The following is a 23,326-nucleotide window of genomic DNA, read 5'->3' as shown; positions in this document are numbered from 1 at the left end:
TCTACTGATAGACACTTAAGTTGTTCCTGAATGAAATGGCAACCTACATGTTGGGAAAAATATTCGCAAAGTATATATCAGATAAGGGATTAATATCCAAGGTATATAAAAAACTCATACAACTTGATACCAAAAATAAAAAATATACATAACCCAATTAAGAAATGTCAAGGGACTTGAAAAGAAACTTCTCCAAAGACATAACAATAGCCAAAAGGTACATGAAAAGGTGCTCAAGATCACTGGTCATCAGGAAAATACAAATCAAAACCACTATGAGACGTCACCTTACACCTGTTAGGACAGGTACTATAAAAATACAAGAGATAACAAGTGCTGGTGAGGGTGTGGAGAATGTAGACTGTCCTCTCTTGGTGGGGATGTAGGCTGGTATAGCCAGCATGGAAAACAGTGTGGAGGTTCCTCAGAAAATTAAAAATAGAATTACCATAGAACCCTACAAGCCTTCTTCTGGGCATATACCCAAAGGAAATTAAATCACTACCTTGTAAAGCATCTGCATTGCCACGTTCACTGTAGCATTATTCGCAATATACAATATAATCTTAATACCAATGTTCAATGAATAAGAATGGGGCATGCTATAGAAACAGTTCACATGTTTATACAAATGCAGCCAGAGACTTTCAAAATATGTTTTGATTGCATTATACTTGTTTGGTTTGCCTCATGGCAAACCATGCTTCCTTTGGTAGAAGTGACAGAAATGCTTAATTATATCAACAATATGTTTTAATTTGTGTTTTGCTTAAGATTTGTAGTTTCCATTTTGAAATTATTTCATCCGAGTGCCTCCAATGGTATCATTGAGCATGTGTCATTTCAGTTGTTAAAACAACTTGCACACATAATAATTTTCGAGGCAACTTGTAATTAAAGAAGAAACAACAGATGTTGGAGTGTGAAAAATTATTTTAAAACATTGACTATTTTTTATAGATTCCATTGTTTCTTTCTTCCCAAGCACTCTCCCTTTAGTAATCCTAAAAGTTTTTAAGAACTGGAGCCTAGTTCAGAATTCTTCTATGTGAATGCAAGAAAGGCACAACAGCTGCTACTATATTTATATGTTTTGTTAGTATTTCTTTTTTTATTATACTTTAAGTTCTGGGGTACATGAATGTGCAGGTTTGTTACATAGGTATACACATGCCATGGTGGTTTGCTGTACCCATCAACCCACCATCTACATTAGGCATTTCTCCTAATGCTATCCCTCTCCTAGCCCCCGACCCCCACCGACAGGCCCCAGTGTGTGATGTTCCCCTCCCCATGTCCACGTGCTCTCACTGTTCAACTCCCACTTAGGAGTGAGAACATGCAGTGTTTGGTTTTCTGTTCTTGTGTTAGTTTGTTAATATTTCTGAAGAGGAATACAAGGTTACATTTAGAAGTCTTCAAAATATGTCAGTGTAAGTAAATAAATAGCTGGTTTTCTCTGTGGCCTGATGGTGTGCCGTAGTAACTGTCATTCCTGAACACTTGTCCCTTCATTGCCCTCCATGGCATATTTTTTTTTTTTCCAAGATCTATTTGACTTGCAGAATCTCATGAGGTTCTACTGTGGAAGAAAGAGTTGCAAAGAACACTCTTCCCATTGCATGTCACATTCCTGCAGTATTTTGTAAGCCATGCTGCGTGAGAAAGTAACATCCACACACTATTATTTGGCATCTTGTTTCTATCATGACGTGAAGTGTTGCCCACATCTGTTTCGATCTATCCTAATCCCATGAAATTGCCCTATCTGAGATTATTAGAAAGCAGCCCTTGAATGACCTCTAATGTCATCGTGTGGGAGAAATGACAGTGGCTGAAAGGAATGTGAAATCTGTCTTATAAAATTATTCGGGCTCTGCACATAAGTCAGAAGCTCTGCAAGGGTAAGACTCTCAAACTCTAAAGATAGAGAGACAAAGTAGCAGAGGCAAACAGATGGAATCCAGACATTCAGAGGAGCCTCTGACATTCGCTGGGCAGTTTTCATTATGAAGCTCATTTAATTGGTTTATTTCTCTTATCTTCTTGCAATTGCTAATAGCTTTCAGTAATAAGGCCTTGACATCTGAAACTGAAGAAGAAAGAAACTCTGCCTATTACATGCATCATCTTTGATCATTAATTTCTCTAATGCTTGGTGTGATCTCACATGATACTCTTCATTTTGAAGTAATTTTGTGTGTGGAAGAAAAGAAAATTCTCAGTGACTTAAATGACTGATTCATGTCTGTGGTACTGTACTTTACAGAATTTTCAGATCTTTCATCTATGTATTTAGTCAATGAAAACATGTTGACTACCTACTGTGTGTAAAGAATTGGTGCAAGAGGACCCATGTAGATGGATACAGTAAACTTTCTCAAGGAGCCTACTTTCTAGCTTAGGAGAAAAAAGCATAATTCAAATAGCTAAATAGTAAGGGAGTCACAAATGCCATCAGAACAATTATGAGAGAACACTGAGTGGAACATGAGGAGGGAGAAGTGACCTTGCTGGAGGGTCACAGGCACCAACCGGTGCGGACAGGATTCGGCCAAGTTAAGAGGAGGAGCTTCCCTGAAAGGCTCTGTGTGCAGGTTGTGGACCCAAGGACATGGGATTCACATCTAACACTGGAAGCACAATCAGTTGTGGGCTAGAGGATGTGTACAGGGATGCGGCAAGTGACAGATCTGGAGAGTGAGTAGTCATCATTCCTGAAAGGGCTTGAGTACCAGGCATGGGGGTGCACAGTCATTCAGTTTATTTTTCTTTTATTTATTTATTTATTTTTTTTTTGAGACAGAGTCTCGCTCTGCTGCCCAGGCTGGAATGCAGTGGCGTGATCTCGGCTCGCTGCATCATCTCGGCTCGCTGCAACCTCTGCCTCACGGGTTCAAGCCATTCTCCTGCCTCAGCCTCCTGAGTAGCTGGGACTACAGGCGCCCACCACTACACCCAACTAACTTTTGTATTTTTAGTAGAGACGGGGTTTCACTGTATTAGTCAGGCTGGTCTTGAACTCCTGACCTTGTGATCCACCTGCCTCAGCCTCCCAAAGTGCTGGGATTACAGGCATGAGCCACCGCGCCTGGCCATTCAGTTCTTTTAGCTTGCTATCACAGTTGCATAATTAGAGCTGCACCAACTTTCTTGGATTGAAATTTACACAGTAGAACTCCATTAATAATTCAAAAAATGTTACATCATGTTTTAAATTATTTTCTCTTACAGGGAAGAAAACATGTTGATCTTACTATCTAAAAGAGGCAAGCTGTCTGATTGTATATACATACATAATGTTATGGTTTCAGATAAATGTGTATAGCCATATTCTTCTTTTCCACAATCATTGCTTCAACTTTAGTTACAACTTCCTTCCTTATTACAGTTTATTTACCTTAGTAAGTACTCCTAATCTTAAAAAACTCAAATTTAAGGTTGATGTTTCTTCAAAATAAGTTATATAAACTTGGATTTAGTTCAATTTCAAAGAGGAAATTTCCATTACACTATTAGATGAACTAATTTGTTTTAAAGCTTACTAATATTTAAAAAATGACATTTTATGATTTTACAATCAGGGACAGTATTTTATTCACTATTGTTTTCTCAACACCTTGCAGAGTGTAGGATAGTAAATAAATGAATCTAGTTATTTAATGTATTTTTTTTTAAAGGTAATGGCAATTTGGGAAATGAGTGTCACCACCTTTTCAGACGAAGTGATTATTCTTGTGCATTATGTTGTTCTTGTCTATTCTTGGGTTCATTCCTGCTGTCTCTTACAATGCAACACATTTTGTGTTCTCATTCAAAGAGATTCTTCACACTCACACTAAAATGGAGCTACTCTTAGTTCACATTTAGCTTTTCTTTTGATGATATATGCTTATGAACATCTCATTTCCTGTTCATATTCTTAAATTATTTCAAATTCTTTCTGATTAGTTTTGCAAGGCTGCTCCAAATGGTAAAATGTCAGCATTGAAAGTCCGTGTGCCTGCAGTAATAGTATACAGTCATTAAAATTGGGTTTGATATTAGATAATACTTGGCAGTGACCTTCCAGAACCTTATCAGGCCCCCACAGGCAAGAATTGAGCGCATGTAACTAATATAGAGAGCCTCATTAGAAAAGAAATCTGAATCTCATACATTAAAATGGTACAAATGCCAATATTTGAGCTTCCTCCTGTAAATAAAATTGTAAACATAATGGCCTTGAGCCCTTTGCAGGCCATCATCCTGCATGTTCATCAAATACAGTCTTATTTCCCATGCCGCACCTCATGCACATCAACTGCAGTCTAGTCGTCTAGTCCAGCTTAGTTCTCTCACAACAAGCCTTGAACAACCATGAGTGTGAGGCACCACTCAGGATGCAGCTGGGTAGAATATGAAGCTGGTTGACTTGCTGAGCTTGACCCTAAGGAGCTCTCACTCTGGAATCAGAAAGATCCCAAGAGCAAATAATACAGATGCCTGATATAAAGTATCATAGTTGAAGGCAAGCCACAGGTGTTCAAAGAATGGAAGGAGTCAAGCTCATAACTTTAAGCTCCTTGTGCATGAGCCAGGCTTCTCTGAAGAAGTCCCATGCCATCATCTGGGTTTTCTTGGGTGGTTATTGAGACTTCAGGAGGTCAGTGCTCAACGGGACTGTCATACAAATGGTGATGCCAAGACGTTTGTTTCAACAAGAGGAGTTGGCATTGGAATTGGCTGAGGCTCTGTTGTTTTCCTAGAGTTGTGGTGGTGGCTTGCTTACAGTCCTGAGGGTGCCATATTGTGTCCACTGAGGAGCCCTCATGCTTTACATGACAGAATAGGGGTTGGCCTGTGGGTCTTCAGTGCAGTTGTTATGTTTTCAATTGCAAATCTCACGAAAACAAATGGGTCTTTTAGCCCGTGTCTTAAACTAGAAATAGAAATAATTCTGACCCATTGTGATTTATGCTGAATTTTGTAAACCACAAATCTGGTGCTTCCATGTGTGTGCCTTCCTGAAGGGATGTGACAGGCTTCTCCTCAGGTGCACATGTTTTACACAACCTTCTCAGGGCCTACACTGCTCTCTCCTTGTCTGGATTGTCATCTTCAGCTCTATAGAGCCCTGTTTTTCTCAGATATACCCCATGTATATCTGTACATCTACAGTATAACGATAAATCTGGACAAGGGAAACGTCATTTCATTCTGATAGAAATTGTGGATTTTTAAAATTCTAACAACTGGCTTCTAACTTTTACTTGATGTTTTGTGGGGAAAGAAAAGTAATCAATGGATGTTGTAAATTTTTCTAAGTAGACTTGGTTTATTTATTTATTTATTTATTTTTTTGAGACGGAGTCTCGCTCTATCTCCCGGGCTGGAGTGCAGTGGCCTGATCTCAGCTCACTGCAAGCTCCGCCTCCCGGGTTGAAGCCATTCTCCTGCCTCAGCCTCCCGAGTAGCTGGGACTACGGGCGCCCGCCACCTCGCCCGGCTGGTTTTTTGTATTTTTTTAGTAGATACGGGGTTTCACCGGGTTAGCCAGGATGGTCTCGATCTCCTGACTTCGTGATCCGCCCGTCTCGGCCTCCCAAAGTGCTGGGATTACAGGCTTGAGCCACCGCGCCCGGCCAGTAGACTTGGTTTATTTTCCCTCAACAGAATTTGTAACTTCCCCTTGTTGCTTTAGCACTGCTGTTTGTGTAGCAGAGGCCTCTGAGTAGGGATGACTGTGAGCTTACTGTGAACCTCTCAGCTTTTGCCTTCTTGGTTTGAGAGGAATCTGAATGAACTCCCAGCCTAAGCACTCAAGGTAAAAAATGATAAGCTTTCTACGTAACTACTTACAACAGGCCTCCTGTTACCAAAGGAGGTTTTACAAGCCTGGCACTTTGCAGATGTTTCATTTACATCTCAGTGGAGGACAGATATTTGCTTGGCACAGCTTTAAATTATAAATCATGTTCTCATAACTATATTAGGGTAAAGTCACTGGTGAACATGAAGTGAGAGGAAGTTGGTGATGCCGGGGCTTTCCTGTGCTTCTGCATGAGGGAGCAAGGGATACTCTTGGAGAATTGCTTGAGATTCCAAACTCCCCAGCTGCAGGTGCCCTGTCTCCTTGGTTCATCATTGCATCCTCAGGACATTCTCAGTGCCTGGCATAAAGTAACTGCTGCATGAATAGTTTCTTAGGCATTGTGTTACATGCATTGGCAGAATTCAGATTAAGGGAGAACGGTCTGTTTCAGGTTTGAGGCCAGCTGCACAGATCAAGCAGTTTCACTGGAAGTCCCCAAACGGTCATTGCATTTGTAAGGAGACATGCAGAGAAGAGTTCTTTCAACATTTTAAGTTGTATTATCTTTCTTTTCTTTACTTAAACTTTCATGGCATTTTCCAGGGCCACCTTTAGGAGTAGGGAAAGGCACTAGAAGCTAAAGAGCTATCAGCAGATGGAAACGGAAATTCGTTTGAAAGTGAGGACCTTTGTAGCAGGTTCACTCAAGGTAGTATGTCCAGTGCTTGAGTTACTGGGTAAATGGCGTTGGGCCTGAGGATTAGAAATAAATGGCATCCAGAGGCACTGCTATCTTGTAAAGTGCCTTTGTGTGAAGTAGAACAAGTTTACCCTGCTGGAGGTCACAACACCATAGGCTCAGGTCCTGGCAGGTAGCCAGCATGCTCTTGTGCAAAGACTTTGCCCCCTTCCTCTGGGCACAGAGAGCCCTATGTCAAGGCTCAGGGCACAAGAGGTGATTCTGGCTGAATTTCCACGCTCTCACACGGCTTCTTTTGTGCATTGTACAGACTGTACAATCTTGTACAGAGTAAACTCATCAGGCTTTAAATATAAATTACACATGTATACACACATATTTACATTTCACTTATATTTACATATTCATATTCACAATATGACATTTATAGTGACCAAGTGGAGAATCTTGTAAATAATGCATTTTATGTTGATAAGATTAAGAGAGAAAGAAAGTTACAATCATTTCAATAGATGTAGAATAAACATTTGATAAGTTTAACACTCATCATAATATGAATTGTGAGTGAATAATTCATAGAGTGAATGGGAGCTTTCACCTTATGAAGGATACCTATTAAAATCTTACCACAAATATACTTAGTGATGAAAGGTTAGAAGCCTTTGTGTTAAAGTCAAGAAAAAGCCCAGGATTCCTGCCAGGGCTGCTAGCGTTCAATACCATATTGTACTGGAGATCACAGCCAATTCAATGCAACAAGGTAAAGAAATAAGGGTGGTAAGGTCAAGAATGGGGATAATTTATCTCAAAGATTCCCTCCAGCCCTCTTGGCTGCATCTCAAAGGTCAGAGGTTGTTGGTTAATGACTGGTCATTACATGTAGTGCAATATTCGTCCATTGCTGTCTTTCGTGAAAGATGCCATGCTGAGCCTCTATGGGGGGGAGTTGGTGGGGGACTCACAACTGGATGCACTCCTGGTCTCTGACCCATTTGAACTCTAGCAGCTTGATCTTTATCTCTTTTTATCTTTTTAAAATTGTTTATTGAGTAAAGAGTTATTCAGTATTTTTAAAGATTTTGAACACCATTGAACAAAAGTTATGAAAAATTATCCAAGGGATAGCAGCTTGTTTTCTGGCGCAGGGGCCACATTAGCACCCTGTTTTACAGAGGAAGTGCTGTGAGGTTTGATCCTTGCCAAGTGCCTGCTGTGTGATAAATAGCAAGTGTCCAGTGCTTGGCCAGAAATAAAGGAATGAGAAATAGATAAGTACTGTCTTCTCAAGTCTCACGGTCTGTTAGGGAGACCCCTGCACAGACAGGTCACTGGGTATTGCATCCTTCGCCAGTTCTAGGGTACGGTGGTAGCACAAAGAAGGAGTAGTGTTTTCAGGTAAATTTAGGAGAACGGAATCTTGCACGAATGATGGCAGCTCTGGCAGAAGCATAGAGGCCTGAACCCACAGCATTTGTGAGCTATCAGACTGTGGCATGTGGCTAGGATACAGGCCACAGGGGTGGGAGTGGTTAACACAGTGCCATGGATGAGACTTTTCCAAATATCAGAGAAGCTAAGCACTTTGAGTTTCATTCTGCTGGTAACAAGGAACTGCAGAAATGCAATTACTACTAATTAGCCCAGTGCCTTTGAAACTGGCACCATGACCTACTGTTCAAAATCTCTTGCACGAGAGCCTCTACACTCCTATTTGGATTATAATTTTGTGGAATTCCATATATATATGTGTGTGTGTGTGTGTGTGTTTATAAACGTAGGCTTCCTGCTGCTGCTGTCATCTGCGTCTGCCTGTGTAAATTCTTGTTTGAACAACCACACATCTCAATCCCGATACTTTGTAATGTTCTATCTGAATATGATCAGAAAACTTCAGAGTGCAACAAAGCCGAGCAACCGCTAATATTGAGGAGCATTCTTTTTTTTTTTTTTTTTTTTTTTTTTTGAGACGGAGTCTTGCTCTGTGCCCCAGGCTGGAGTGCAGTGGCGCGATCTCGGCTCACTGCAAGCTCCGCCCCCCCGGGTTCACGCCATTCTCCTGCCTCAGCCTCCCAAGTAGCTGGGACTACAGGCGCCCACCACCTCGCCCGGCTAATTTTCTTGTATTTTTAGTAGAGACGGGGTTTCACCGTGTTAGCCAGGATGGTCTCGATCTCCTGACCTCGTGATCCGCCCGTCTCGGCCTCCCAAAGTGCTGGGATTACAGGCTTGAGCCACCGCGCCCGGCCGAGGAGCATTCTAAAATAAAGAAAACTAACATTTTTTTTCTGTAACAGTATAAGAGAAAACTTAGATTTCTATACTCACCCTAACGTAGCAATTATTCTTATTCTATATACTTACATTTATAGGAAAATGAAGCAATTGAAAAATATTTTCTTCATCTTATTTATTTATTTATTTATTTATTTTTTTGAGACAGAGTCTCACTCTGTTGCCAGGCTGGAGTGCGGTGGCACAATCTCGGCTCGCTGCCACCTCTGCCTCCTGGGTTCAAGCGATTCTTCTGCCTCAGCCTCCTGAGTAGCTGGGGCTACAGGCACACGCCACCATGCCCAGCTAATTTTTACTTTTTTAGTACAGACAACATAGTTTCACCACATTGGGCAGAATGGTCTCAATCTTTTGACCTCACGATCTGCCTGCCTTTGCCTCCCCTTTGGGAGGCCACTTTTGCACTTTTGCTGGGATTACAGGCGTGAGCCACCGCGCCTGGCCACTGTCTTCATATTTTGAAAGAGCAGATGTTTTTATGAAACATCTGCTCTTTTTATAGAGAATTTTATATAGAATTTTATAATTCTATAATTTTTATAGAATTATTTTTATATAGAATTTTATAATTCTATAATTTTTATAGAATTATTTGTCTAAGTGAACAGAAATTGAAGCAAAATGCAGTCAGTACACTTGCTTAAATTTTGTAATGTTTCCTGGGAGAGAAAAATAAATAAAAACATTTATTCAGGGTAGAGAATTCTATGAATAACAACTGAAGCATTTTCTCTAGGCCTGAAAGAGGGCTTTGAATAAGAAACATCCCACCTTATTAAAGAAGCAACATTCTGGAACAGATTTGTAACTGCATTTGTTGGCTTAGATAACCTTATATATGAACTGGCATATCAGTGACCTCGATTATAAGTTATCATATTTTAATATATAAAAGTGTGTGTGTGTGTGTGTGTTTATAGTGATAAGGAGAATGATTTGTACAGCCAGAAACTAAAGAATGTGTATACAGCATGCATTAGGAAAAATAAATATAAAATAAACAAATATAATAAAAATAAATATCTGTGACTAAAAATATGAATTTAAAAGAAATTTGCCCATTTAATTATTTAATCACCATTTTATGTTTTAGAAACACACAGCAGAATGATTTCCCAATCATATTAAAGCAGATGAAGATCCAGTCTTTAAACACTGATTTGGATAATTATTTATTTTATAGGAAACTTCAAGATAAATGAACTATTTTATATCATTGCCATATGTTAAATATTTTAAAGTCTAGAAATGTTTAAATTCAACTTATACATTTGATTTAAACATCCTGAATATTTTAATTGCACTGTAGTGCTCAGTTATGTGAAAATAGCCATGTCAGTAATGGCAGCCGGGATCAGGGTCCAATTTAGGGAGCAGGTAAGCAACAGGGATATTGCTGACCCATACCTGGTGGCAAGGATTTAGATGATGTCCTCACATCATGCTGTATCTGGCTGTTTCCTTGATACTTTCTCTATCAGCTTAGTCGTCTATTTCCCAGAATGTCACACAGATGGAAGTAGAGAGAAGTCCACAAAAGTGGGCACAGAGAAAGCAGCAGAGTTGCTGCCTGATAATCTAAAACTTAAGTTAAAAAAAATGTAAGATTAAAAAAGGAAGATGTAAGAAATGTGTTTAGGCTATGGCAAAAAAAGAAAATAAAATCAAATACATTAATAGTATTCTCAGTAATAAATAAACTTAATTATAACTCCAAGAACTAAATTAAGTTCAGAAAGAAATGGCCGTAAATCTCAGAAATAAATCTATCAACAGCATTCATAAACAGATTATTAGGTCATGATGTTGTCACTTCCTTTAGAAAGAATATTTGCTTTTGTGAGAAAATACATTTCTTTTGCTTGCAGATTGGGAAGCTCCTGGCTAATGTTGCTCCTGGCTTTGGTAGGTGTATTAGTCCATTTTCACGCTGCTGATAAAGACATACCCAATTTTTTAAATTGGTCAATTTACAAAAGAAAGAGGTTTATTGGACTTAGAATTCCATGTGGCTAGGGAGGCCTCACAATCACGGTGGAAGGTGAAAGGCACATCTCACATGGCGGCAGACAAGAGAGGAGAGCTTGTGCAGGGAAACTCCCATTTTTAAAACTATCAGATCTTGTGAGACTTATCACTATCATGAGAACAGCACAGGAAAAAGTCCACTTCCATGTGGGTCCACCCAGACCCTCACCAGGTCCCTCCCACAACACGTGGGAATAATGGGAGCTACAAGATGAGATTTGGGTAGGGACAGAGAGCCAAACCATATCATTCTGCCCCTGGTCCCTCCCAAATGTCATGTCCTCACATTTCAAAATCAATCATGCCTTCCCAACAGTCTCCCAAAGTCTTAACTCATTTCAGCATAAACTTAGAAGTCCATAGTCCAAAGTCTCATCTGAGACAAGGCAAGTCCCTTCTGCCTATGAGAGTGTAAAATCGAAAGGAAATTAGTTGTTTCCTAAATACATTTGATAAATACAGCTGTTCCAAATGGGAGAAATTGGCCAAAACAAAGGGGCTACAGGCCCTATGCAAATCCAAAATCCAACAGGGCAATCCAATCTTAAAACTCCAAAATGATCTCCTTTGAGTCCATGTCTCACATCCAGGTCACACTGATGCAAGAGGTGGGTTTCCATTGTCTTGGGAAGTGCCAACCCTGTGGCTTTGTAAGGTACAGCCTCCCTCCCAGCTGCCGTCACAGGCTGACATTGAATGTCTGCGGCTTTTCCGGGTGTGTGGTGCAAGCTGTCAGTGGATCTACCATTCTGGGGTCCGGAGGATGGTGGCCCTCTTCTCACAGCTCCACTAGGTGGTGCCCCAGTAGGGACACTGTGAGGGGACTCTGACCTCACATTTCACTTCTAAACTGCTCTAACAGAGATTCTCCGTGAGAGCCCCACCCCACAGCAAACTTCTGCCTCAACATCTATGTGTTTCCATACATCCTCTAAAATCTAGGTGGAGGTTCCCAAACCCCAATTCTGGACTTCTGTGCACTTGCAGTCTCAACACCACGTGGAAGCTGCCAAGGCTCGGGGCTTGCACCCTCTGAAGCCACAGACCGAGCTCTATGTTGGCCCCTTTCAGCCATGGCTAGAGTGGCTGGGATGCAGGGCACCAAGTCCTTAGGCTGCACACAGCACAGGGACCCTGGGCCAAGCCCATGTAACCACTTTTTCCTCCTAGGCCTCTGGGCCTGTAATGAGTGGGGCTACCAAAAAGACCTCTGACCTGCCCTGGAGACATTTTCCCCATTGTCCTGGGGATTAACATTTGGCTCCTTGTTACTTATGCAAATTTCTGCAGCTGGCTTAAATTTCTCCTCAGAAAATGGAATTTTCTTTTCTATCCCACTGTCAAACTGCAAATTTCCCAAACTTTTATGTTCTGCTTCCCTTATAAAATTGAATGCTTTTAACAGCACCCAAGTCACCACTTAAATGCTTTGCCACTTGGAAATTTCTTCCACCAGATAGTCTAAATCATCTCCCTCAACTTCAAGATTCCACAAATCCCTAGAGCGGGGGAACATTCCACCAGTCTCTTTGCTGAAATATAATAAAAGTCACCTTTGCTCCAGTTCCCAACAGGTCGTTCATTTCCATTTGAGACCACCTCAGCCTGGACCTTATTGTCCATATTGCTATTAGCATTTTAGCATTTTGGGCAAAACCATTCAACAAGTCTCTAGGAAGTTCCAAACTTTCCCACATTTTTTTGTCTTCTGAGCCCTCCAAACTGTTCCAACCTCTGCCTATTATGCAGTTCCAAAGTCACTTCTAGATTTTGGGGTATCTTTTCAGCAGTACCCCACTCACAGTATCAATTTGCTTTATTATTTTGTTTTCATGCTGCTGATAAAGACATACACAAGACCAGGGAATTTACAATAAAAAGAGGTTTATTGGACTTACAATTCCACGTGGCTGTGGAGGCCTCACAATTATGATGGAATGTGAAGGGAATATCTCACATGGCTGCAGACAAGAGAAGAGAGCGCATGCAGGGAAACTCCTGTTTTTAAAACCATTTTATCTCATGAGACTTATTCACTCATGAGAACAGCAAGGGAAAAACCTGCCCTCATGAATCAATTATCTCCCAACAGGTTCCTCTCACAATACGTGGGAATTTTGGGAGCTACAAGATAAGATTTGGATGGGGACATAGCCCAGCCGTATCAGGAGGGAAGCCAACAGAAACATCACTGGAGAACAAGGAGCCCCACTCATCCTGTGGGCTTTCAAATTAATCTTGTCCCTCAGTTGGGACTGCATGTTCTGGGAAGGCCACCATCATACTCTAGTCTTTTCATTTGGATGACTGCTGGAACAGGAGGCACACATCTTGAGTATCTATAAAACCAGGGCTCAAAAATTTTAAGCTTTATTACGAAAATAATATTTGCATCCAACTATTTTGATAACTTATTATTTCTAACTAGTAGGTCTTTTATTTTCTTTGATCAAGATTTTCAACTTTTATTAAAGGGGCTAAGGGGCTAAGATTTCTTTAAGGTTTTCCTTTTGTTAGCAATGATATTCCACTTTTAGGGCATGGATAATTTAGGCAGAATTGATTGCTCAAGGTAACTAAACTGCTGCATGTGTTGAAATTCTAGTACCATGATCAAGAAAGACAATGGCACCTGTATATGAAACAAGTCAGTCTGTCAGACACAGAGTCCTCGATCAGGTGGTTCATAGGATTGGCCAGAGTGACAATTACTGTGTACTAGTGTTATGTAACACTAAGTCCCTCTTGCATCCTAACTCCTTTCATAAGTAGTTGTTGTAGGGCTGACGGCGCTTCCACATGTCTTCCTTAAACTTCACGGGTTTATTTTAACCATTGGTGTCTGAGAATTTTCAGGAGAAATCTCAGCATCTTGCACATGGTATAGATGTTTGAACAGTGATTACTGAAAGATGGATGGATGGATGGATGGACGGAGGGATGAATGAATGGAAAACCTGATATTTCAATTATCGTGTTGTAAATAGAAAGTATCACTTAGGCAACATTACTTTGACTTTTAGTTTCAAACATGTACATGTTTAAATTATGGTATGTAGGTCATTATTCATAAGTTCTGGCAGGAAATATTAATGCCATAATAAGAATCTAACTAAATTACCTGAGTTATTTTAAAAAGTCATTTAAAATCTGAATTTAAGAGGAACACAATTAATTTCCCATAGTAAATTGACCAATAAAAGAACAACAAAATGCAGTTCCTTGGGATTTAAATTGTAGAAAAGTGATGTTGATAACACATACATATTTTCCAATTCCCAGATCCATTAAATGATGAAATCCTAGCATAGAGAGCCAGGAAAACACCCAAGAGTTCCAAATATTTTCATATAATTAAATGAAATGTGACAAGGACATTGACCATAGATGTGCATGTTCCAAATACATCATTCATGATGTGAGAATTTTAGATTAAATAAATGTTTCTACTACTATCTTTTAGAGCAGTAAATCTTAACTACTTACTTATAGAATATGAACTGATAAAAAGACAGCTTCATGGAAACTCAGATCATAACATCATATTTAGAAGATAATTTTCCGCTGGATGAGCACAGATGGAGTAAAATGATACCCCTCAAAACTTGGATGCAAGTTAAATTTAAACTTCTTTTACCAGTTAGATAAATGCACCCTGCTGGGGATATTCCTCGTAGGATAATTACGGGATATTGTGACCATGTGCATTTTCTAGGAGAGAGGATGATTTCTCCAGTGGCCATTTTGGAGAATCCGTGATGCTTTCATGATGTGCATCTGATCTTTGCTTCCAGGGCTCTGTGTAAAGATGCCCTATAGAACAGGCTCCATGCTAATCACTGTAAACACATTATCTCACTTAATGCTTCTAAATTAGCATTGTGGATGACTTTCTTTCTATCCCATTTTACAGATGAGAAAGTGGAGGCACTAGGTTAAGGATTGAAGGGAGTACAACGCTGGGCAGACCTTGGTGAACTCTCCTGCTTATAACACAGAGCAATGAACTTGGGAGTGAGCACAGAGCATCACAGTTTAGGCTGACTAGCCCCCTTCTGAGTGAACTCAGAGAAGAAAATCATTTTCAAGACGTCAACACTAATGAAGAATCAACTCTCTCTGTCTTAGGTAGTCACTGGAAACTCAGTCACCTACAAAGAGTCTTAAAGGAGGTGGATATTTTAGACAGTTTTCCCCATTACAATACAGAAGCAATGGGCTAAGAATTTTATGAACATAAGACTCCACCCTCAATCTTTTGAATTCTTTTTACTTTGGGCAGAAGAAGGGTAACTTCTATACAATTTCGAAACAGTAGGGATACACCCTTATTTTCAGTTTTTAAATCAGTAAATCGATTGTAGAATCTGTCATACAACAACAAAATTCTCACATCTTTTGAGAATTTGATTGCAGATAGCATTCTCCCTGGCAGCATTTGCAAGAAGCTCTGAGTAAAAGGGCTCCAAGCGCAGTTCTGATCACTCATTTGGAGAAACCCATTTAACTTTCTTTAACCCAAGACTTCTCAGTCTTTCTTGACAACAGATGCTTTTCCTGTAGCACTCATTAGTACCCTGTGGAGTCGTCCTTTAGGAAAAACTCTTGCCTGGAAGGAATAGAACACCACTTTAAGTTCTGTGAATTCCCTTAAAGCCAAAGATACTTACTCAACACATTTCACTCAAAAATAGTGGACTGAAATTCAGAGCTTTAATGGAATTGTTAAAGTTGAAGTACAAATTGTCAACACATGCATAGTTTGTCACTATTCTGGAAAGTTAAATTCAGAAATGTGAGTTCTGAATAGTATCAGGTACCTTAAAATAACATGAATTGTAACCACTGACCTCACCTTGCTAGATAACCTGCAGGACTTTCATCAACACCTCAAATTGCCTATGTACCACTAATAACAAGTAATGGTCATTTTTTTTAACTGAAACTTTTTCATGAGAAAACACTGGAGAAATACCATAGCAAGATGATAATGAGTCTTCCATATGGAAAATTGCTTGCCAGTGGGAAACTGGATGTATATATCTATATCTATATTATCTATATCTATATACACACATATGTATATTAGGGTTTTATTACTCTTATATCATCTATATCTATATACACACATATGTATATTAGGGTTTTATTACTCTGTAATAAATTAGCACAAATTCAATGGTTTAATACTACATGTATTTATTATCTGATTATTCCATGCGTCGAAGTCTGGGAAAATTCAAACTGTGCCCTCAGCTCAATGTCTCACAGGCTGAAACTGAGGTGTTGGCCAGAACTGCAGTCTTTCTGTGGCTGAGTGTTTCAAGCTTGCTAGGTATTTGTAGAATTTAGTTCCCTGCAGTTTTAGGACTGAGGTCTTGTGTTTCCCACTGGCTATAGGCTAGAGGGTGGCGTTCTCGGCTCCTAGGCTGCTCTTAGTCCTAGCCATATGGCCCACTCACCACAAGGCAGCTTCCTTCTTCAAAGCCAGCAAAAAAAAAAAAAAATCTCTTTCTAGGTACGAGGAGGTTGTGGATTATTGTAACCTGATTAAGAGGGTGACTATCCCATCATCTTCCCACCAACACTCCAAGAGAGAAAAGATTATGCAGAGCGTGGCACCCAGGTGGTGGGAATCTCGGGGTTTGTTAGAATTCTCCCCACCACAAGTGTGTGAGTGGGTACTTCCTACCAGAGGGTCCCTCAGATCAGAGCTGCATCACAATGAAGGAGTCAGGGTGCAGGTGATGGAAGAAGATGGACCAGCTGCTCTGAAGGCTCTAAGCAGGACTGTTCACCTGTGGACCCTGAGGACACACAATACCACATGCCTCATGAAAACAAGAAGACTGGGTAGTGCAAACTACATTGCTACCCCTGAGTCTTTGTGAGAGGTCTTTAGGAGTTTTACCAATTGAGTAAGACAATAGAAGAAAATGCTACAATTGTTTCATCCTAAGTTCCTTCAGTTTTTTTGTTTTTCTTTTTTTTAATTATACTTTAAGAGTTCTGGGATACATGTAAAGAACATGCAGTTTTGTTACATGGGTATACATGTGCCATGGTGGTTTGCTGCACCCATCAACCTGTCATCTACATTAGGTATTTCTCCTAATACTATCCCTTCCCTAACCACCACCCCCGACAAGCCCCCCTGTGTGATGTTCCCCTCCCTGTGTCCATGTGTTCTCACTGTTCAACTCCTACTTATGAGTGAGAACGTGTGGTGTTTTGTTTTCTGTTCTTGTGTTAGTTTGCTGAGAATGACGGTTTCCAGCTTCATCCAAGTCTCTGCGAAGGACATGAACTCATCCGTTTTTATGGCTGCATAGTATTCCATGTTGTATATGTGCCACATTTTCTTTATCCAGTCTATCACTGATGGACATTTGGGTTGGTTCTAGGTCTTTGCTATTGTGAACAGTGCTGCAATAAACATACATGTGCATGTGTCTTTATAGTAGAATGATTTATAATCCTTTGGGTATATACCCAGAATGGGATTTCTGAATCAAAAGGTATTTCTGGTTCTAGATCCTTGAGGAATCGCTACACTGTCTTCCACAATGGGTGAACAAATTTATATTCCCACCAATAGTGTAAAAACCTTCCCATTTCTCCACATCCTCTCTAACATCTGTTGTTTCCTGACTTTTTAATGATCACCATTCTAACTGGCGTGAGATGGTATCTCATTGTGTTTTTGATTTGTATTTCTCCAATGACCAGTGCTGTTGAGCTTTTTTTCATGTTTGTTGGCTGCATAAATGTCTTCTTTTGAGAAGTGTCTGTTTATATCCTTCACCCACTTTTGATGGGGTTGTCTTTTTTCTTGTAAATTTGTTTAAGTTCTTTGTAGGTTCTGGATATTAGCCCTTTGTCAGGTGGATAGACCGCAAAAATTTTCTCCCATTCTGTAGGTTGCCTGTTCACTCTGATGATAGTTTCTTTTGCTGTGCAGAAGCTCTTTCTTAGTTATTTCTTGTTGTCTGCTAGCTTTTGAATTTGTTTGCTGCTGCTTCTCTAGCTCTTTTAATTGTAACATTAGGGTGTCAATTTCAGATCTTTCCTACATTCTCTTGTGGGCATTTATTGCTATAAATTTCCCTCTAAATACTGCTTTGGCTGTGTCCCAGAGATTCTGGTACATTGTATCTTTGTTCTCATTGGTTTCAAGTAACTTATTTATTTCTGCCTTCATTTTGTTATTTATCCAGTAGTCATTCAGGAGCAGGTTGTTCAGTTTCCAGGTAGTTGTGTGGTTTTAAGTGAGTTTCTTAATCCTAAGTTTTAATTTCATTGCACTGTGGTCTGAGAGACTGTTTATTATGATTTCCGTCCTTTTGCATTTGCTAAGGAGTGTTAGTTTTAAAAAGCAAAAAATTTTTAATAGCATCCAAATGATCTAGGAGAGTAAAATGGTATTTAAATTATTTGCCTTTAATTTTCAGGTAAAAAGCAAGTTGGTATATATTTAAACCATGCGCTTCACATTTATTTTTATTTATATTTATAGTTTGTATATTTATATTTTTTATATTTCTCAAATCTCAAAACTTAAAAATGTTAGATATCAATTTAAACAGAAAATATTAACTTATCATAGACTAATCATCAGGTCTTTGCAAACTATTTACCATTAGTGGCCTATGCTGCTGAATGAAGAGTTTTTAATGCAATATATATTTTTATCAATGAGATGGTTCACCAAGGACATGAGTATGGTTTTATCCTGTGCCTGCCATAAGTACTTTATTATTCTAATTTTATTTTATATTTTCTTGCCAAAAAATGGAGCCAGGTTGGCCCTATACAAGTATGTTTATGTGACTGTAACCATCACATACATATCCTATTATTATAGGCAGAATTTTTTTTCTAAATCTTGTTTTTCTTATTGTTGCATATGTATGACTGTATGTGTGTGTGTGTGTGTGTGTGTGTACATACCCAGCTGAAATTTTCTGGTAAGATGGCAGACCAATATTTGCCACTTTTTTTTGTCCTTAAAAGAATCTAGGGTAAATGTCCCCATGAATTATTGTAAAAGCAAATTCATGACAGTTCAGCTGAAGCCTTAATCTTAAATAACACAATCTCACTTTGATTTTTGTTATGTATTCGAATGCTTCCAAAGTTCCTCGTAAGAACTCTTAAAATCTGTACAAATTACCTTCATGTTCTCAAGCACTTACAGTATATTTAAACATTTTCCCTTAAAAACGGAAGAACAGAAGTGAAAGGTGGATGTCTCTGCTCAAGGTCACCCATTTCAATTGTTAGCTTGAGAAGGACACTTTTCCCAAAGGATGGGTATTTACTTCTATCTAAAAGTACTTACTCCTCTCATTGCAAGATACTTGCTAGGAAAAAGATATTTGAATTCCTGGCTTTTGCTCTCAGAGAGTGAGAATTTAAAGACATTACAGTGAGACAATAAAATAAATAGATGGATCTTATCATTTCAGATGTAAGTTTATGGAAGCAAAAGTGCCCACAAATCACAGCCTCTGTAATAAAGAAGACTTCCAGTGGCAGCACTGATTTTCTTACTCTCCTGAGCTTTAGACTGTTATAAAAAGGAATGCCTAAAATAATGCGTAAGGAGGAAAGCCAGTTCCATTTTTGTATACACACACACATATGTGTGTGTGCACATACATACATCATTTTTGAGCAAGAAAGCAGAGGAGTATGTGTTTGCTTTTCTGCACTTAGAAGAACCCAGGTTGGCTACAGGTTGAAAGTGAACCTGTCCATTGAAAAGCCCTTGAGATTTTGGCTCAGTTGCTCCCTACTTGGAGCCAGTGAGGGTGCGTTACTCAGGTGAGACATGAAGTCGCATCCATCCCAGGCTTTGCCCTAGAGAAGCTCACAGGCTTGGGAGACCCCCTTGCAAACAAGTGGCATAGTAAACGTTCATGATGCATGATAAGGTATTTAGAGAGTACCGTAGCTACTTAGAGCAAACCTGCAGAAATTCAGTTACTGCATAGAATAATGGGATTGTGGATGATTTGCTACTTTAGAAATGCTCACTTTTTGGTTACAATATTGTTTTCAAATTTTTTCAAAACATTGCTATTGTATTTTATTGTGCTTTTATGACTAGTAAGAGTAGTGGAAAGAAACCAGGAATATTGAAAATCTCTAAATCGTTAACCTGTCTCCAGAGTAACTAGAGTATACTGAGTTTGTCTTTTGGCATTTTGAATATCGCCTCTTTTCCCCTTCTATGAGCCACATCCAAATACATGCCCTGGGTGTTTATTTGGGATGGCTGAGTAAATCTAAAGCAAGGTTGTGGATTGCAAAGGCATTTTGGTGTTAGGAGATCAGCTTGTCTGTCCTCTTATATGGCATTTGGTGGGAGGTACTACAAGCATTTAAATGTGTTTTTAGAGGGTTGGATGGTGAGGAAGTAAGAAATAGTCCTGGAAGTCAAGTTCTCCTAAGTTACCCTGTGACTCCCACACTTCTCCAAATCCCATGGAAGGTGATTGTATGATAATTCCCTCATGTTCAAAGGACCGTGCCAGCAGGAAAATGAACTGTTGCCAAAGAAACTGATTGGAAGGGAAGTAAGTGATTTTAAAACAATGAGGAACATGCACAGGCTACACACACACACACACACACACACACGAACACACATCATAATGCATAGTCAACGTACTGGCTGGCTATGTGGTAGAAAATAGCGTCATTTTTTGGACACATATGGTGGAATGTAAAAATGGAATGGATGGTGCACGCTTTATATTTATGAAGCGTTTATCTACAAATACTGGTCATTTTCAGTCCTAAGTAACCAAACATAAATGCCATGAGAAAAATTACTATAATTTTAATATATGCAGGTATGTACAAACTCACAGTTGTTTGGGATACCATTTTTTATTTGTACAAATTTGTGGTATACAAGTGAAATATTGTTACATGTGTATAATGTGTGTGTGTGATCAAGTCAGGGTATTTAGGGTGTCCACCACCCAAGTACAATGCATTTCTGCTTAATTATACTTACTGTACTCTGCTATCAAATACTGAATCTACTCCTTCTATCCAGCTGCGTGTTTTTACTTTTTAATCCACTTCTCTTTCATCCTCCTCTCTCTTTTCCACTTACCTTTCTCAAACTCTATTTACTGTATTTCTCTACCTCCATGTAATCAACTTTTTATTGGCTCCTGCATATAAGTGAGAACATGTGATATTTGTGTTTTGGGGCCTGACTTATCTCACTAAAGACAGTGACCTTCAGCTCCATTCGTGTTGCTGCAAATGCAAATGACATGATTTTTTTTTTTTTTTTTTTTTTGAGATGAAGTCTTGCTCTATCACCAGGTTGGAGTGCAGTGGCGCGATCTCGGCTCACTGAGGCCTCCACCTCCCAGGTTCAAGCAATTCTCCTGCCTCAGGCTCCTGAGTAGCTAAGACTACAGGCGCCTGCCACCACGCCCGGCTAATTTTTGTAGTTTTAGTGGAGACGGGGTTTCATCATGTTGACCAGGATGGTCTTGATCTCTTGACCTCATGATCCGCCCGCCTCAGCCTCCCAAAGTGCTGGGATTACAGGCATGAGCCACCATGCCTGGCCTCAAGATATAATCTCTAAATGAGCAAAGAAGACACCATGTATTAGAGAGAGGCTTGCTTTTCTGAGACCATACAGTTTTGTACCCTTATTGAGGTATGGTTTGCATACAATGCACTACATGTTTACAATGATAAAAGTTTGATCAATTTTAAGGTATTTGTACATTCATAAAACCATTAACACAATAAAGGTAGTGAACATGTCCATCAACCCAAGTTTCCTGATTTCCTTTTGCAACACCTCCCTGATACGCCTCCCAGTACTCCCGAGTCTCAGATAAGCACCGATTGCTTTCTGTCTCTGTGCATTAGTTTTCATATTCCCTAACGTTATATGAATAGAATTCTACAGTGTCACTTTTTTTTTTTTTGCTGGCTTTTTTATGTGTATGATTATTTTCAGATGTTTTGTTGTTCTGTATATCAAGAGTTCATTTCTTTTAATTGCTGAGTAATATTCCATAAGATTCTTCGTTTAGCTGTCCATCTGCTGATGGCCGTATGAGTTGTCTCCAGTTTTTTAACTATTACAAATAAAGCTTTTGTGAACATTCATGTACAAGTGTTTGTATGGACATGTGTTTTATTTTCTCTTGGGTAAATATAGAGGAATGGAATGAGTAGTCTATGTGCGATGTATACGTTTGACTTCTTAGGAAGGTATCAAACAGTTATCAAACAGTTTTGTGCCATTTACAATGCTATCAGCAGTGTATGAGATAGAGCAAATCTGCAGAAATGGAGTTACTGCATAGAACAGTGGGATTGTGGATTAATTTCTACATAGAAATACTCAACTTTTTCGTTATAATGTTCATTCCACATTTTTTTCAAAACATTTCTATTGTATTTTATTGTGTTTTTATGACTATTAAGGGTAGTGGAAAGAAACCAGGAATATCTAAAATCTCTAAATCATCAACCTATCTTCAGAGTAACTAGCATACACTGAATTTGTTTTGTAGCATTCTGAATATCAAGTCTTTTTCCCTTCTATGAGCCACATCCAAATACATGCACTGGATGTTTATTTGGGATGGCTGAGTAAATATAAAGCATTGTGTCCTCATCAGCATCTGGTACTGTCACAGGATTTTGGGTTTGGGGGCCTTTTTTTTTTCCCCCCCCTGTTGTTGTTTGAATTTTAGTCGTTCTAATACATGTGTAGTGGTTTACTTGTGGTTTCAATTTACCTTTTTCTAAGTTTACATATGCTTGTTTTGCGATCACATATCTTTGTTGAAATGCCTATACATATCTTTCAGCAGTTTTTCTATTAGTTTTTATACTCTAGTTTTAACTTTTAAAATACATAATGAATGCAAGTCTTTTTATCAGATATATGATTTGCAAATGCTTTCTCTCAGACTATATAGTTCACCATTAATTTTCTTAACAGTGATCCTTAAAGGGCAGAAGCTTCTGATTTTGATTAATTCATTTTAATTGGTTTTTTATTTTATGGATGATGCTTTTGGTATTTTATTTAGAAAATTTTCGCTTAACCTGTGACCCCACAGGTGTTCTCATGTGTTTGCTTCTAGGAGTTCCTTGGTTTTAGATATTGAACTATGATCCATTTATGTCAATTATCATAGATGGAACAAGTTATTGATCAAAATTCATGTTTTCACATATGGATATTCAATTATTGCAACATCATTTTCAGAAGAGACTACACTTTCTCCATTGAATTGCCTTTGCACATTTACAAAACAAATCAATAAGCCATAAACAGGTGGGTCTGTTCCTAGACTTTCCATTCTGTTCTTTTGCTCAGTCTTTCTATCTTGATGCTTACACTGCAGCATCTTGATTATTGTACCTTTATAATGAATCCTGAAGTTAGAAAGTATAAGTCTTCCTGCTTCGTTCTTCCTTGCCAAAATATTTTGACTATTCTAGATACTTTG

General features: G+C 39.1%; 1 protein-coding gene across 1 annotated transcript in view; it reads left to right on the top strand.

Annotated features, from left to right (window-relative positions):
- SEMA5A (semaphorin 5A) overlaps positions 1-23,326 on the top strand; it is a 517,335-nt gene that overhangs the window by 446,105 nt on the left and 47,904 nt on the right. The gene's annotated exons all lie outside the window — the stretch shown is intronic.

Source organism: Theropithecus gelada, chromosome 6 (assembly GCF_003255815.1).
Source record: "Theropithecus gelada isolate Dixy chromosome 6, Tgel_1.0, whole genome shotgun sequence".
NCBI classification, from domain to species: domain Eukaryota; kingdom Metazoa; phylum Chordata; class Mammalia; order Primates; family Cercopithecidae; genus Theropithecus; species Theropithecus gelada.
This window is presented reverse-complemented; position numbering and strand designations above follow the sequence as displayed.